This window comes from Poecilia reticulata, linkage group LG12 (genome assembly GCF_000633615.1).
Source record: "Poecilia reticulata strain Guanapo linkage group LG12, Guppy_female_1.0+MT, whole genome shotgun sequence".
Taxonomy (NCBI): Eukaryota; Metazoa; Chordata; class Actinopteri; order Cyprinodontiformes; family Poeciliidae; genus Poecilia; species Poecilia reticulata.
The window spans coordinates 14,446,167-14,457,695 of NC_024342.1; the positions used below are offsets into that span (position 1 = coordinate 14,446,167).

At 36.6% G+C, this 11,529-nt stretch overlaps 1 protein-coding gene and 1 long non-coding RNA gene across 4 annotated transcripts in view; one reads left to right on the top strand and one right to left on the bottom strand.

Annotated features, from left to right (window-relative positions):
- The window catches only part of sh2d3ca (SH2 domain containing 3Ca), a 67,527-nt gene extending 56,660 nt beyond the window's left edge, over positions 1 to 10,867 (bottom strand). For 2 of the 3 annotated variants that reach the window (XM_017307999.1, XM_008424007.2), the window contains exons 1-3: positions 10,771 to 10,859; positions 7,688 to 7,803; positions 1,995 to 2,101 (exon numbers count right to left, since the gene is read on the bottom strand). The gene's annotated coding sequence lies outside the window, so the exon portion shown is untranslated. Of the gene's footprint in view, positions 1 to 1,994; positions 2,102 to 7,687; positions 7,804 to 10,770 lie in introns of all 3 variants that reach the window. The other variant, XM_017307998.1, reaches the window with a different exon arrangement.
- On the top strand, positions 725 to 9,717 carry LOC103473630 (uncharacterized). Its single transcript, XR_535054.2, has 4 exons — positions 725 to 905; positions 1,909 to 2,020; positions 3,716 to 3,788; positions 9,098 to 9,717. It is a non-coding gene; the product is annotated as an uncharacterized LOC103473630 (long non-coding RNA).
- Positions 10,868 to 11,529: the final 662 nt, after the last annotated feature.

The window sequence follows — 11,529 nt, forward strand, 5'->3', positions numbered from 1 at the left end:
AATTTCACTCGATTCAAATCTCGTTCCACAGCCCAGTCTGAACCATTCACTGGAATTTCTCCGGTTTAATTTCTGCTGGCCAATCAGCAAACAGGAGAAGTTGTCTAGTTTTAGCAATGGCCGCAGAGGAAGTGAACGAAGTCGTTCAGTCTGTGTCGGCCATGCTTCCAAATATTGAATCAACATAACAGTCACCTCGTTCAGCTCGGTACTTCTCTCTTCGCCGTGGAGGACGCTTGTTTGCAGCACAGGCAATTTCCGATAAAATTCATAGTGTTGAACTGACACATTACATATGTCACAGACAAACGTTAGCGCCTGGATATCATTTCAAACTTCAACAGAGTCAACGCCCGCAGGATGCAACAATTTCTCTCAATAGCTGAGAGCCCAAACCCACAGTATGAAGCAAATGGTGCTGGCTAGGTTTTCCAGCAACCTGTTAATTTCCTATTTCTTATTCCAGGTATCATCTCCAGTGTGGGGTGACTGGGCCGCTGGGTGGATGAAAAGGCAAGAGCAGCTGCTTCATATAGATAGGTGAGTTCTCACAGGAAGGATCTCTGTTGGAGAGATGTACTCTTGAAGATGGATAAGAGACTTCCACAGCTGCACAGGGAAGAACTTGAGAGAATCTAAATACAGAGATATACAAGAGGTTCACAACAGGTAAAGTGGCTCAAGGGCTCTTAACGCCAAGTTTAGTTTCACTGGGCGGCTTAATAACAGACAACCAACTACTGAAGTCAAGGAGTACTGCTTCCACAACGCCCAGCCAGGTAAATCTGTGATGACCAGATCCTGACCTGCACACAGAAGAGCTGCTGCATTGGAGGAAAAAAACACAACAAAAACAGGGGCAAAATCCAAATTCATTGATGATGTCATCATTGCATACCGCAAGGGTAAGTGAAGCTGGGCCAGGTAGATTGCTGAGTTATTTACTGGTGTAGATGTTGCTGTTTATGAATTTAAAAACAACTGAGTTTTAGTTTTTGTTGCTATCCAAAAGCAGTATAGTTATAGCTAGCTGCAAAGATGATATAAGTATAGAAAGAGCTTGACATTCTGTGCCAAACAGAAAGTGGCTATGAACCTATCTTGCCACATATCTCTTACGTAATGCGTCTGACTGTTAACACCCATTTATTCAGTTAGCACTAAAAAGAAGAACCATGAGAGGTGATAAAGCCTCTGCTGCAGATAAATCATTATCAGCATCATTTCTTACATTTCTTCTTCAGGAAATTTGTCAAAAACTAATGCCTAATTTTTTTGTAGACCATAAAGAGTTACTTTAGATTATTTTTCCAGTGAGATTCTTTAAAATTATCTTCTTTTTTTTTCAGGAAAATATCTATGCTTCCATGTGAAATGACATTGTTTGAGCCTGTCAGTTGTTTTAATTTTCCTGATTAGCTCACACTGTATAGTCTACTATTGCACCAAAAACAGGTTAAACTGATTATAACCACACAGAACCTCGCTCCAAAAAAATCTAAACTCTTTAATGTGTAACAATTACCACAACACCTGGAAGGCTCATATTTATTTTACAGATTTTATGTGTTGAGTTCAGGTTCAGCACAGGAGTGGTGCTATTCACAGAGAAGCTACAGCAGAAGTTAAACACTCAATACCTCCTCATAGGCACAGACTGACAAAGCATCCTCCCTCAATGCATACAGTTTATGTGTTTCTTCTAATAACTTCAATTCCACAATTGTCAGCAAACGTTTTAGAAAGGAGAAAATGTAAATTTAGGCACCGTTCACATCGTGTATTGATGGTAAATACATGTCACCTGGTTATCGCTCTAGTACCTGTTTACATGCTACCCCAATGTTGTGTCTTTCAGTGTGAGATAAATATAGCAGTGGTGGATTAATCTCATTTTCAGTTTTACAGCTAAACAACAACATAGATCAGTAGACCACAAGGGTATTAATCCCAGATACATGCAAATCAAATCAAGACCAACATTTGCAACTTACCAGACCTTTCGCCAGAATTTCTGAAGGTGTCAGTTATTTTCTTTGCATTTTCATCAATTTCTTTTACAGTTATTGTACCTCACTATGTCATCATGTTGTGTAGTGTACTGTTGGAAAATAAAAAAGGACAAACTGATCAACCAAAATACCAAAGAAGAAATGTAAATACAAAAATATCTACAGTAAATTAGCAGCATCCACCACATTTTGGGGGTTTGTGCTAAGAAAAACATGATCAACTAATATTTCTTTGTGAAGCAAAAAAAAATTGAGTTTTGATTATCTCAGTTATCAAATTGTTAAACAAGCCATAGAGTTAGGTATTTTTAGACATGAGTCATAGTTGAGGTGCGAATATTCACTTTGTGTGTACTAAGACACCACAAAGAAAGAAACGTGAGGTGCAACATGTTCACTATTCAATTTGCAATGCACATATGTTTGCATGTTTTATAAGTTTGTGTAATAAATTTAGAAATGTTCTCATAAAATCTAACTAAAACACTTCTGCTGTTTCATATACATAGGTTATGCTAACCAATTCAATGTGTATTTGTATATGTAGCCTGCAGTCTGAGTAATATTCTTTCACTTCCTGTTTACCATCTGCGTGAGGCCTTAGCAAAAATGCCCTTCTCCTTCCTGTCAGCACTGAACCACAGCAGTGTTGTAGGAGTTTGAACTGTGAAAATGTAGATCAGTGCGATATGCATCATGCAACAGATCAGAAACACCTAAACAGTTTATTTTAGCTAAAAATAGCATGGGAAAATGAAACGTGCAGCAGCAGCACTTTCTTTTAGACATCATCCTTTATGTGATATAGGTGCAACTGTAGCCAATTGTTATTTTGTCAGCAAAATTAAATGTCAACTTCAGCTTCATGAAATAGTTAAATATTTTCATGTCTAAAATTATGATGCTGAAGTAATCCATAAAAAAAAAAACAGTCGGTAACTGGGGTTAGTTATTCTGAACAGAAATGCGGTCTGGTGGCAAAAAAAAGGGGCTTTGAGAGGCGTTTGTGTCAAAGTACACTTCAAAAGAAGGATATTAGAAAATGAAAAACTGTGAAGCAGCTTTGGTCAATCTCAAAAACTTAAAGTGTTTTAAAATTCAAGTCTTGTCAAATCAGGAAAGGGTTGTGGAGCAAATCAGACAAACTTTACAAGACTTTTTACATAATGGAGAGCAACATCAACTCTGTCACAGGCTGTCAAAAAGTAGAAGAAATATAACTCAGAGGGGCTGTATTGTGTATTTTCCAGACATATAGTGCCATTTTATAACACAATCAAGTAACTATGTTGCCTTCAGTTGTTATGAAAATGCTGTATATACCAAACATAACTTAAAATGAAAATGACCCTAATATAAAAGGATAAAGAGTAACTTTTCTATACTCATTAATGTGGTGGCCCATATTGATTAGTGAAAAACAAATGTCATAACAAAACAAAGGCCACAACAGAGATCATTATTAAAAGCAAGCAAAATATATATTTATAAAATGAAGACAGAACTTTTCCACAAAGTCAAACTTGCCTTTCACAAACATCCCATTAAGCCAACAGAATGAAGGCACTTTTTTCTGAAACACAAGAAAGACAATAATCAGGGTCGACAAATACACGTCTGCAGATCTTTTTTTGCTGTCATTCCAAAAAAAGATCTCAGGATCTCATGTTTGATGTCGAAATCTTTTTCTTGAGTGTGTGTAGCTAAACCGAAACTTCAAACGGAAACAAGAGCATGTGACAACTGACCTCAGCTCTTCAGAGGCTGGAGATGAAGGTAAGAGAGAAATAGGTTATAGTGACATGCTCACACGCACATACAGACCCTAAAGGAGTAACATGTTTCATTTTTCCTTTGTGTCCCTCCCTTGTTTTTCACAGTAGTAATTTGTCAGGCTTGATGGCTGTGTGATGTCTGTCGGTGTGTGTGCGTGCGTGCGTGCGTGTGTGCGTGTGCGTATATGTGTGTCCATGTGCACCTGAGCCTGTGTGTGATACTTTAATTTGACCTTGATGAAAAACAAGCCTTCAATAATTCAGGTCTCTGTTTCCCAATACGATGACAAAAATCAGTCACACTGACACAAAATCGCAGATACACACTACAGAGTTACACACTGAAGCCTTATTAAAACAATATCAAAAGCACTTAGGGCTCTGCAATTTTGTGCTATATCTTGTCCTTTAAATTTATTTTCACAGTGTAGTGGTTCACTTAATATTTTTACGATAGTTTCTCCACGACAGAACTTAGAATTTGCCACAGATTTTCATTTGGATTTAGCGCTGGAAATTTTAAGGGGGGCATTTTAACTCAAACCTATTCTGATCTAAACCTTTCTTTTGTTGCTCTAGCAGTATGTTTAAGTTCATTGTGCTGCTGGAGGGTGAATGTCTTAGTCTTAAGTCTTTTGCAGCCTATAAATTTTTCTTCCAGGATTATCTAGTATCTTCATTGATTTGTCACTGACCACCTTCCTTGTCCCCCTACTGAGGAAAAGCATTCCATCACCAGGCTTAAACAAGTTGCTTTCTAGATCATTATTGATGCATTATGATGTTTAGTGAGGATTCTCTTATTCTCTGTGATATCTCAATACATGTCAGGATCTAGGGATGCTCTGTTCATATAAAAATTTGCTGGGATTATTCAGGTGAAAACTGTAATCATTTCTTCTGCTATTCCATCCAAACTTTCAGTAATTACATTTTTTAAAAGTTAGCTGCTGCATAGCTTCCGAAACATCACCTTTAATGAATTAGAAATATAATCCAAACTGACTTCAACAATGTATTATTTATGTCTTGTTTAAAGCAGCGGGTGTTTCATTTGTAAAATGATCGGATGTGATGTGATATGATTATTTCCAGAGGACTGTCTTTATTAGAAAATGATTGGAGTTTGCCGCTGTCTTCCCTCTTCAGCATAATCAGCCACAACCACAGTCACAATAATGTACAAGCAGACATTCTTGCATTTTAATTTGTTGCTGTTGGAAAAGAATTGTCTCTTTTCATCAAGAAAAACTATTTTTCCCCTAGTGATAAAAATACAAAAGCATTCAGAGAGTTTGTATCCCTGCTGTCCTCTGGCAAAAGGCTCAGCAGCCTCAAATGCAGAAAAAACTAATTCCACAAAAGCCTCATCCCTCACGCAATTAAACTCCCATTAATCTTTTTATTGGACATTTATATTGATGCATTTTATTATTTATTTATATATATAATTATTAACTTGTCATTATTGGAGCCTTGCAACAAAATTTCAGTCAATATGTACATTTTAAAGTTGAATGACAATCAAGTCTGTCTTTGTCCAACAGTGCAAAAAGAGAGTTCTTTTTAATATATATGCTTTTATGGAAAATTTTAATCAAAAGTGGTGACATTATTTGAACTACACATACTGAAGCCTTTACTTTGTGAGACTGAATGTGAAATGTACTCAGCTGGTATGAAGTCAAAGGTCATGACTGCAGTGTTTCAGATTGAGCCATCGTTGTATTCATGCTATTTGTCCCAACACAATAGGATGTGAGCTGAATTATTGAATCCTTGTTTGTCATCAATGTGAAGTTAAAATGTCTCACACACACACTCACGCACACACATACACATGTTTTCCTCATTACACACAAAACCTTTGTATCCTTTGCTCTATTTTAAAAGACCCTAATCGGGTTGATCTCCAAGAATGTTTTATTTTTTGTATTTTTATAGATCAAATTCTTTTCAGTCCAAAGAACAAGAAAGCTTTGTCTCAGAATGGACTAATTATACCCAAAAAAAAGATAAACCATGAATACTGTAGTCACTAAATATTGTGGCATTACCCCGGAGTGAAGTAGGCCTTTGTTAAACATTAAATTATGATGGATTATTTTTTTCTTACAGATTATCAGAAGATCACAACTCATCTTTCCATCTCCTTTTTTTTTATTTCTATTTCGTAGAACATTCTCCATATTTCTGACAGTTTGTTGCCAAACTGAATGTATGTGAGGGCTTTAATTTGATTGAATGTTATCTGTTATGGCAGCCTGCACAGTGATGAAGCTGTTGCCTTGCAGCAAGAAAGTCCTGGGTTTAAATCCCAGCTAATGTCTTTGTGTGAAGTCTTTATGATCTTTATGTTCTCAGTGGTTTAACCCCCAACCCAACATGCACGTTTTCTTATTTGGTCACTCTAGAATTAGGCGTGAGTTCGTGCATCCCTGGTTTCCAGTTCCCCTTAAACATTGACTGCTGGCAAGAGGTGACAAAGCACCTGCACTTCTGTGAAGATTGTTAAATATTTGTAGCTTAATGAACCCGAGTTGTAACAATTAATGGCATCATCAACTATAAGAATCTATGTTAGGTCACATTTTACTAATGTTTGATAAGATTCTAATGAGACGCGAGTCATTTTAAGATCCATGAACAACACATTATTTATTGTTTGAAAAATAAGAAAATCTTGAAATGATGACGAATTGTAGGTTTAAACTCTAAAACATGTTTACTTGATGTGAGCAGCCAAGTATGAAAAACCTATGTAGATTGGTCTGAGTATGTAATTAAGTTTTCTAGACTGCAGGGGGCGCCAAAGACAGTAGAAAAGTCATTCTACTGTTTTAGAACAATTGACACCAACTGTTCTATGGAGTCGTGGCCATATGCATTAAATAAGATCTGAAACACATATTCAACGTTTTCTGCCCCTCAAATAGTAGATCCAGTGTGAATTTTCTTATATATTAAAGTGTATTAAACTGTTGAATGATGCAAGCTTGAAGCAGACTTACTATTTTTGAAGATTTTGCACAAAGCCAAGAAAAAACAAGGGATATATAGCTATAGATTACTGCAACACATACATTTTATAAAAAACTATGTCAAACATAAAGACCAGAATTTACACAAATTATCTTCATGCTAAATGTTTTTTCAATTCTTTACCAAAATCTCCCTCCATCCACTACAGTAGTAACTGTGGCTTAAAGACGTTCTTATAGAGTGACAATGGCAATGTAAAGAGTATTATTTAGTCACTGTCATCTAAATGAAAAGAGAGCAAGCATTGACACATCTGATATGCTTAATTACCCAACAATCTGCTGTTGGTTTACTGCTGTTAGCTTCTACAGAGAAGTCAAAAGGCCATTCCAGTGTGTGTGTGTGTGTGTGTGTGTGTGTGTGTGTGTGCGTGCGTGCGTGCGTGCGTGCGTATGTGTGTGTGTGTGTGTGTGTGGGTGTCCTGTGTCTCTAACTCCTTAATCAGTCTGGCAGTCCGGCAAGATTAAGAGGATCCATCTGCACCAGGCGCCGCACATGCAGCCCCGCTGTCCCACGGTGTTACAGCTTTTAACACTTTCAGTCGAAAGAGATTTTATCTTACACTGTCAGGATATCTCAAAGTAGATGAATTAAAGGTTCTCTGTGATACATGAACACATAAGATAAACAATTTATTTTTTTTTTTTTTAAAAAGCAAGTCGTGGTAAAACTTTATCATGGCACAAATCCATAAGGTTCTGAACTGACTAAAAGGGAAGGTTAGAAATGTTGAAACACCATATTTACTTTTGTTGGTTACATGTTAAATTGACTTTACATTAAAACATTTCAGTTCTGTATTTTTTTGTCTTGGCTCCTGAACAAGTCTACCAGAGCAGCTGGGGATTAAACTCTTACTGGCACTTGAGCAGCATGGAGGGTTTCACTTTCCTGATCTTCTTGGCTTTGTGAAGTTGCAGTTCTTTGACATCTGACTGCACCCGCGTTAAGCTCCTTCTTCTTCTCTTTATATTCTATAAGTTCACAAACCAAATAGTTAATTTACCAATAGATGTTTACTAAAATACAATATCACACAATAAATATGATTTAAACTTTTTTTTTATCATGCGGTATCACAGATTAATAGCATCTTCTGTAATTGAAGAGCATAAATACTAAAAAAAATAACCTTCAAGACTATCAAAACTGTTGTTTGAGATGACCTCTAACTCTGAAAGTGATGAAATATTAGGAGCTTGTTAGTCGTAATGATTAACAAAGATTACTTTCAGCCATTCCTGTCATCTTCTAATTTTAATTAGTTTTATATGAAAGTAAAGAACAATTGATTATTTGAATAGAAGACTCCTTAATATTAAACTAGATTGATCAAATAAATTCTAATACATACCATGTTTTTATTTATTTTTCCTTTTGAAAAAAAATCTAAGCACTAAGTATCTTTATGTGCTTATTTAATTTCTATTTGGGATCAATGACAAACTTTTGAACGGAATTTAACTGGGATTATTTTAGCAGAAAATGGCTAAATTTAACAGAAACATAAAAAGAGAGATGATACCGTACCACTCATATTAATAATGCATGATTTCATGGCAATAATTTAATCATTTCTCAGACAAAGCTGTTTACAGAATCCAAAAAAAGACCTCAAGCTCTCCATTATTAAGCTTTTGATAGGATAAAGCATATCTGTTCCCCTGCATGCATCTACACTCTCTGAATTACTCTGGAGAAGAGGAGAAATAAGGATGAAGAGCAACAAGAAGGCAGTGAGTTTTTATTGTCTTTGCAAGTATGATTAGAGCTAATCAGAACTGAACACTGAAAACAAGATAAAGTCAGGGAGACAATAACAAGGCCACAATTTACAGCTTGACCTGAACAAGAAAGCCTGTCAAGGTCACTTCCCGCTGTATCATAAAATATTGATAATTTATTTGCACAGATTGAAGGTATAACAAGGAACTAGGCAAACTCCCATAACTCTACACTCCATTTGTGGTTTCATCCAACATATGCGTTTAATGTTGGCAGTACCAGGTACAATTTTTTTTTTTTTGTTTTTTTGTTTTTGGTTTAATGGGGCAGTGACTGGCTAAGTGCTGCAAGTTTTGAGCCAATCAGAGGAGACCAGATTTGTAGCAAGTCAATAAGAAGCTTCAATGTCTTCCTCAGATTCCTTCTCCCGCCGGCATGTTAATAATGTAGTCAGTAAGAGAATTTCAGGCATGGATAAAATATTCAGGCACTGGGAAAAAAAATGTGATAAAAGTTAACAGTGATGTAAATTATGCCATACAGGTTTTTGTGGTGCATGGATCCCAGCAGATGCGCAGCAGCTACAGGTGGATAACACTCCCACTCTCTGAGAGCCGCTAAAGATCGTCAACACCTTTTCTCTCATAGCCACAGCAAGCTTGTTTGAGGCTGCTATGGTAATGTTAAGTTTTCAATGTCTATGCCTTTCTGATTCATTAGAGGCGGCTTGATTTTTCTTCCAATTCGTTTGCAAACAATTGCAGGTGTATGGTCTGCACACATGTTCAAATGCATAGTAGCAGTAAATGATTTTCATTGCATGAGGTTTTACTTGAAATTGTCAATGGGTGTTTTACATAGATTAGTTTAATAACACTAATGATCTGTGTATTGATTAATTCTCTCTGACTATCACTGTAGTCATTGTGACATTATAGTAAAATGTGGTTTAAATTTTTTTGTTCAAGCTGCACCATCAAAAATGACTAGCAAGTAGCAATGAATAACAAGTGTTTTTTTCAGTAAACAACCTATTGAGACCCATAGAAGTCAAACTAAGATTCAAATGTTGCTTAGATATGACTCTGGTTCAGAGTCACTGATCTAATCTCTGCTACACCTTTAAAAAACATAAGGCTCTATATATAAACAAGTTTTAATAAGTAACTCCACTTAATAAAATTCCTCATAAATATTGATTTCTTGCAGTGGTTTTCAAGTCATGTGTTATTTAAATTATAACTTAAGTTGCTTTAAACTTTTCTCTTTTTTTCCTGTTAAAACCTATAAATATGTAGGAATTGAATATTTGGGAAGTATCATAATTTAAACTTAAGGCTCAGCACCAGAGTTTTCTAGAAAAATATTCAGATTTTTTCTTTTTTTTTTTTTGTGGTTTTAAAGGGTCTATGTTGAAGATGTAAGAAATAAAGGCACACTTTATTTTTGTTTTACTGTCAGCTGCAGTAGTCCCTCTGCTCTCGGCTCCCATACAGAGCTGTCGGCTAGTGTTAATGCTCAGCCGCTCCCTCCAGTTTCAAACTCTAATTGTTAAAGAGTTAGAGAGCTAAATATAATTGAAATATTGGCTACCTTCAACAGAAAAAGGAGCTAAGTCAATGCAGCAGTTTAGTTAGTTTTGATTTCCAAGGCATAAGGTGGCAGTTTATTATCATTCAGCCAAAAGTAATGAAATAACAAACTGTGTTTCTTCCTATTGAGCAGTGAAAATTAATAAAACGTGTTACATATCTTTTGCTTTAGGTATTTACTTACTGGAGAGTTTTTTGTTAGAGCTGCAGAGCCACAGCTAACAGCTAGCTCCTCACTTAGCCTAACGTAGCCTGTGTCTTCAGCAGCGCAGCTGTAGTTCCTCCTACACTTTGGACTGAACCATTGTTCTAACAATAGTGGGGGGGGGACCTAAAAAAATATTATTTTTTTCTTAGATGAACGGCAGATTTACTTGGTTCTTTGTTTCTATTGATTTTTTATATTGATATTGTGAAATACAAGGGTTTCTTTCATAATTTCTTTGGGGGGGACCATTCTAGATTTTTCCAAGATTGGGGGGGGGGGGGGGCAGACCCCCCCGGAATTTACGCCTATGGTTGGATGGGAGCGTGAACGCATTTTGCACGTGCAAAGCAGGTGAGTAATGACTTAAATAAAAGCTGGCTTGTGAAAATTTGCCGTAAAAATTGGATGTTTACTACCTGTTACCTTCCTGCAGACGAACATGTGGTTGTTGCCCTGGATCACAGTTTCATTCAACTGGACATGAGGTCGGCTGCAGGCCTTGATTCATTTCCTGCATTATTCCAGACTCCGTTTGGGTTTTGGAAATGTAATGAATTGTATTCCGCCCTCTACACGCTCTGGGTAATGCTTGTGGGAATTGAATATTACCCACTGACAACGTTGGACAATGATTTCCTATTCTTTTCCTCAAAATCTATGACTGCAGCGCGTTAGCAATGACGAACCCCGGTAATGCTAATGGCGTTCATTTCGCCCAGACAAGGGGTGTGTCCTTCAAATTGCGACCTCTGATTGGTCAGTTGCTGACAAAGCCCCCGGAATGATTGACAGGTGGTGTTTTGCCAATTCCATGACACTTGGTTTTTTGTTACTGCTAGGTCCTGCAGTAACAAAAAGCCGCCTCACCACCTTTTTGAAATAATGTTTTTTTTTTTCATTTAGTCTTTTATGTGTGAGTGTGTTTTTTTAATACGTATGTTAATTATTTTATTGTCCTTGCTGTGCAGCACTCTGGTTGTTTGCCTGTCAGTCCACACATCATCTTCCCAAAGTCTAGGTGCATGCCAAAAGGTGTTTTTGGGAGACATGAGACGCACCTTTGTGTTGTTTTTGGTAATCAATAGTTTCGGCCAACATTATTTGATGAATCATGAGCACTTCACTAATGCAAGGAATCCCTGGTGCGTTCTAGATGTGTTTTAATGTTCTCTTCT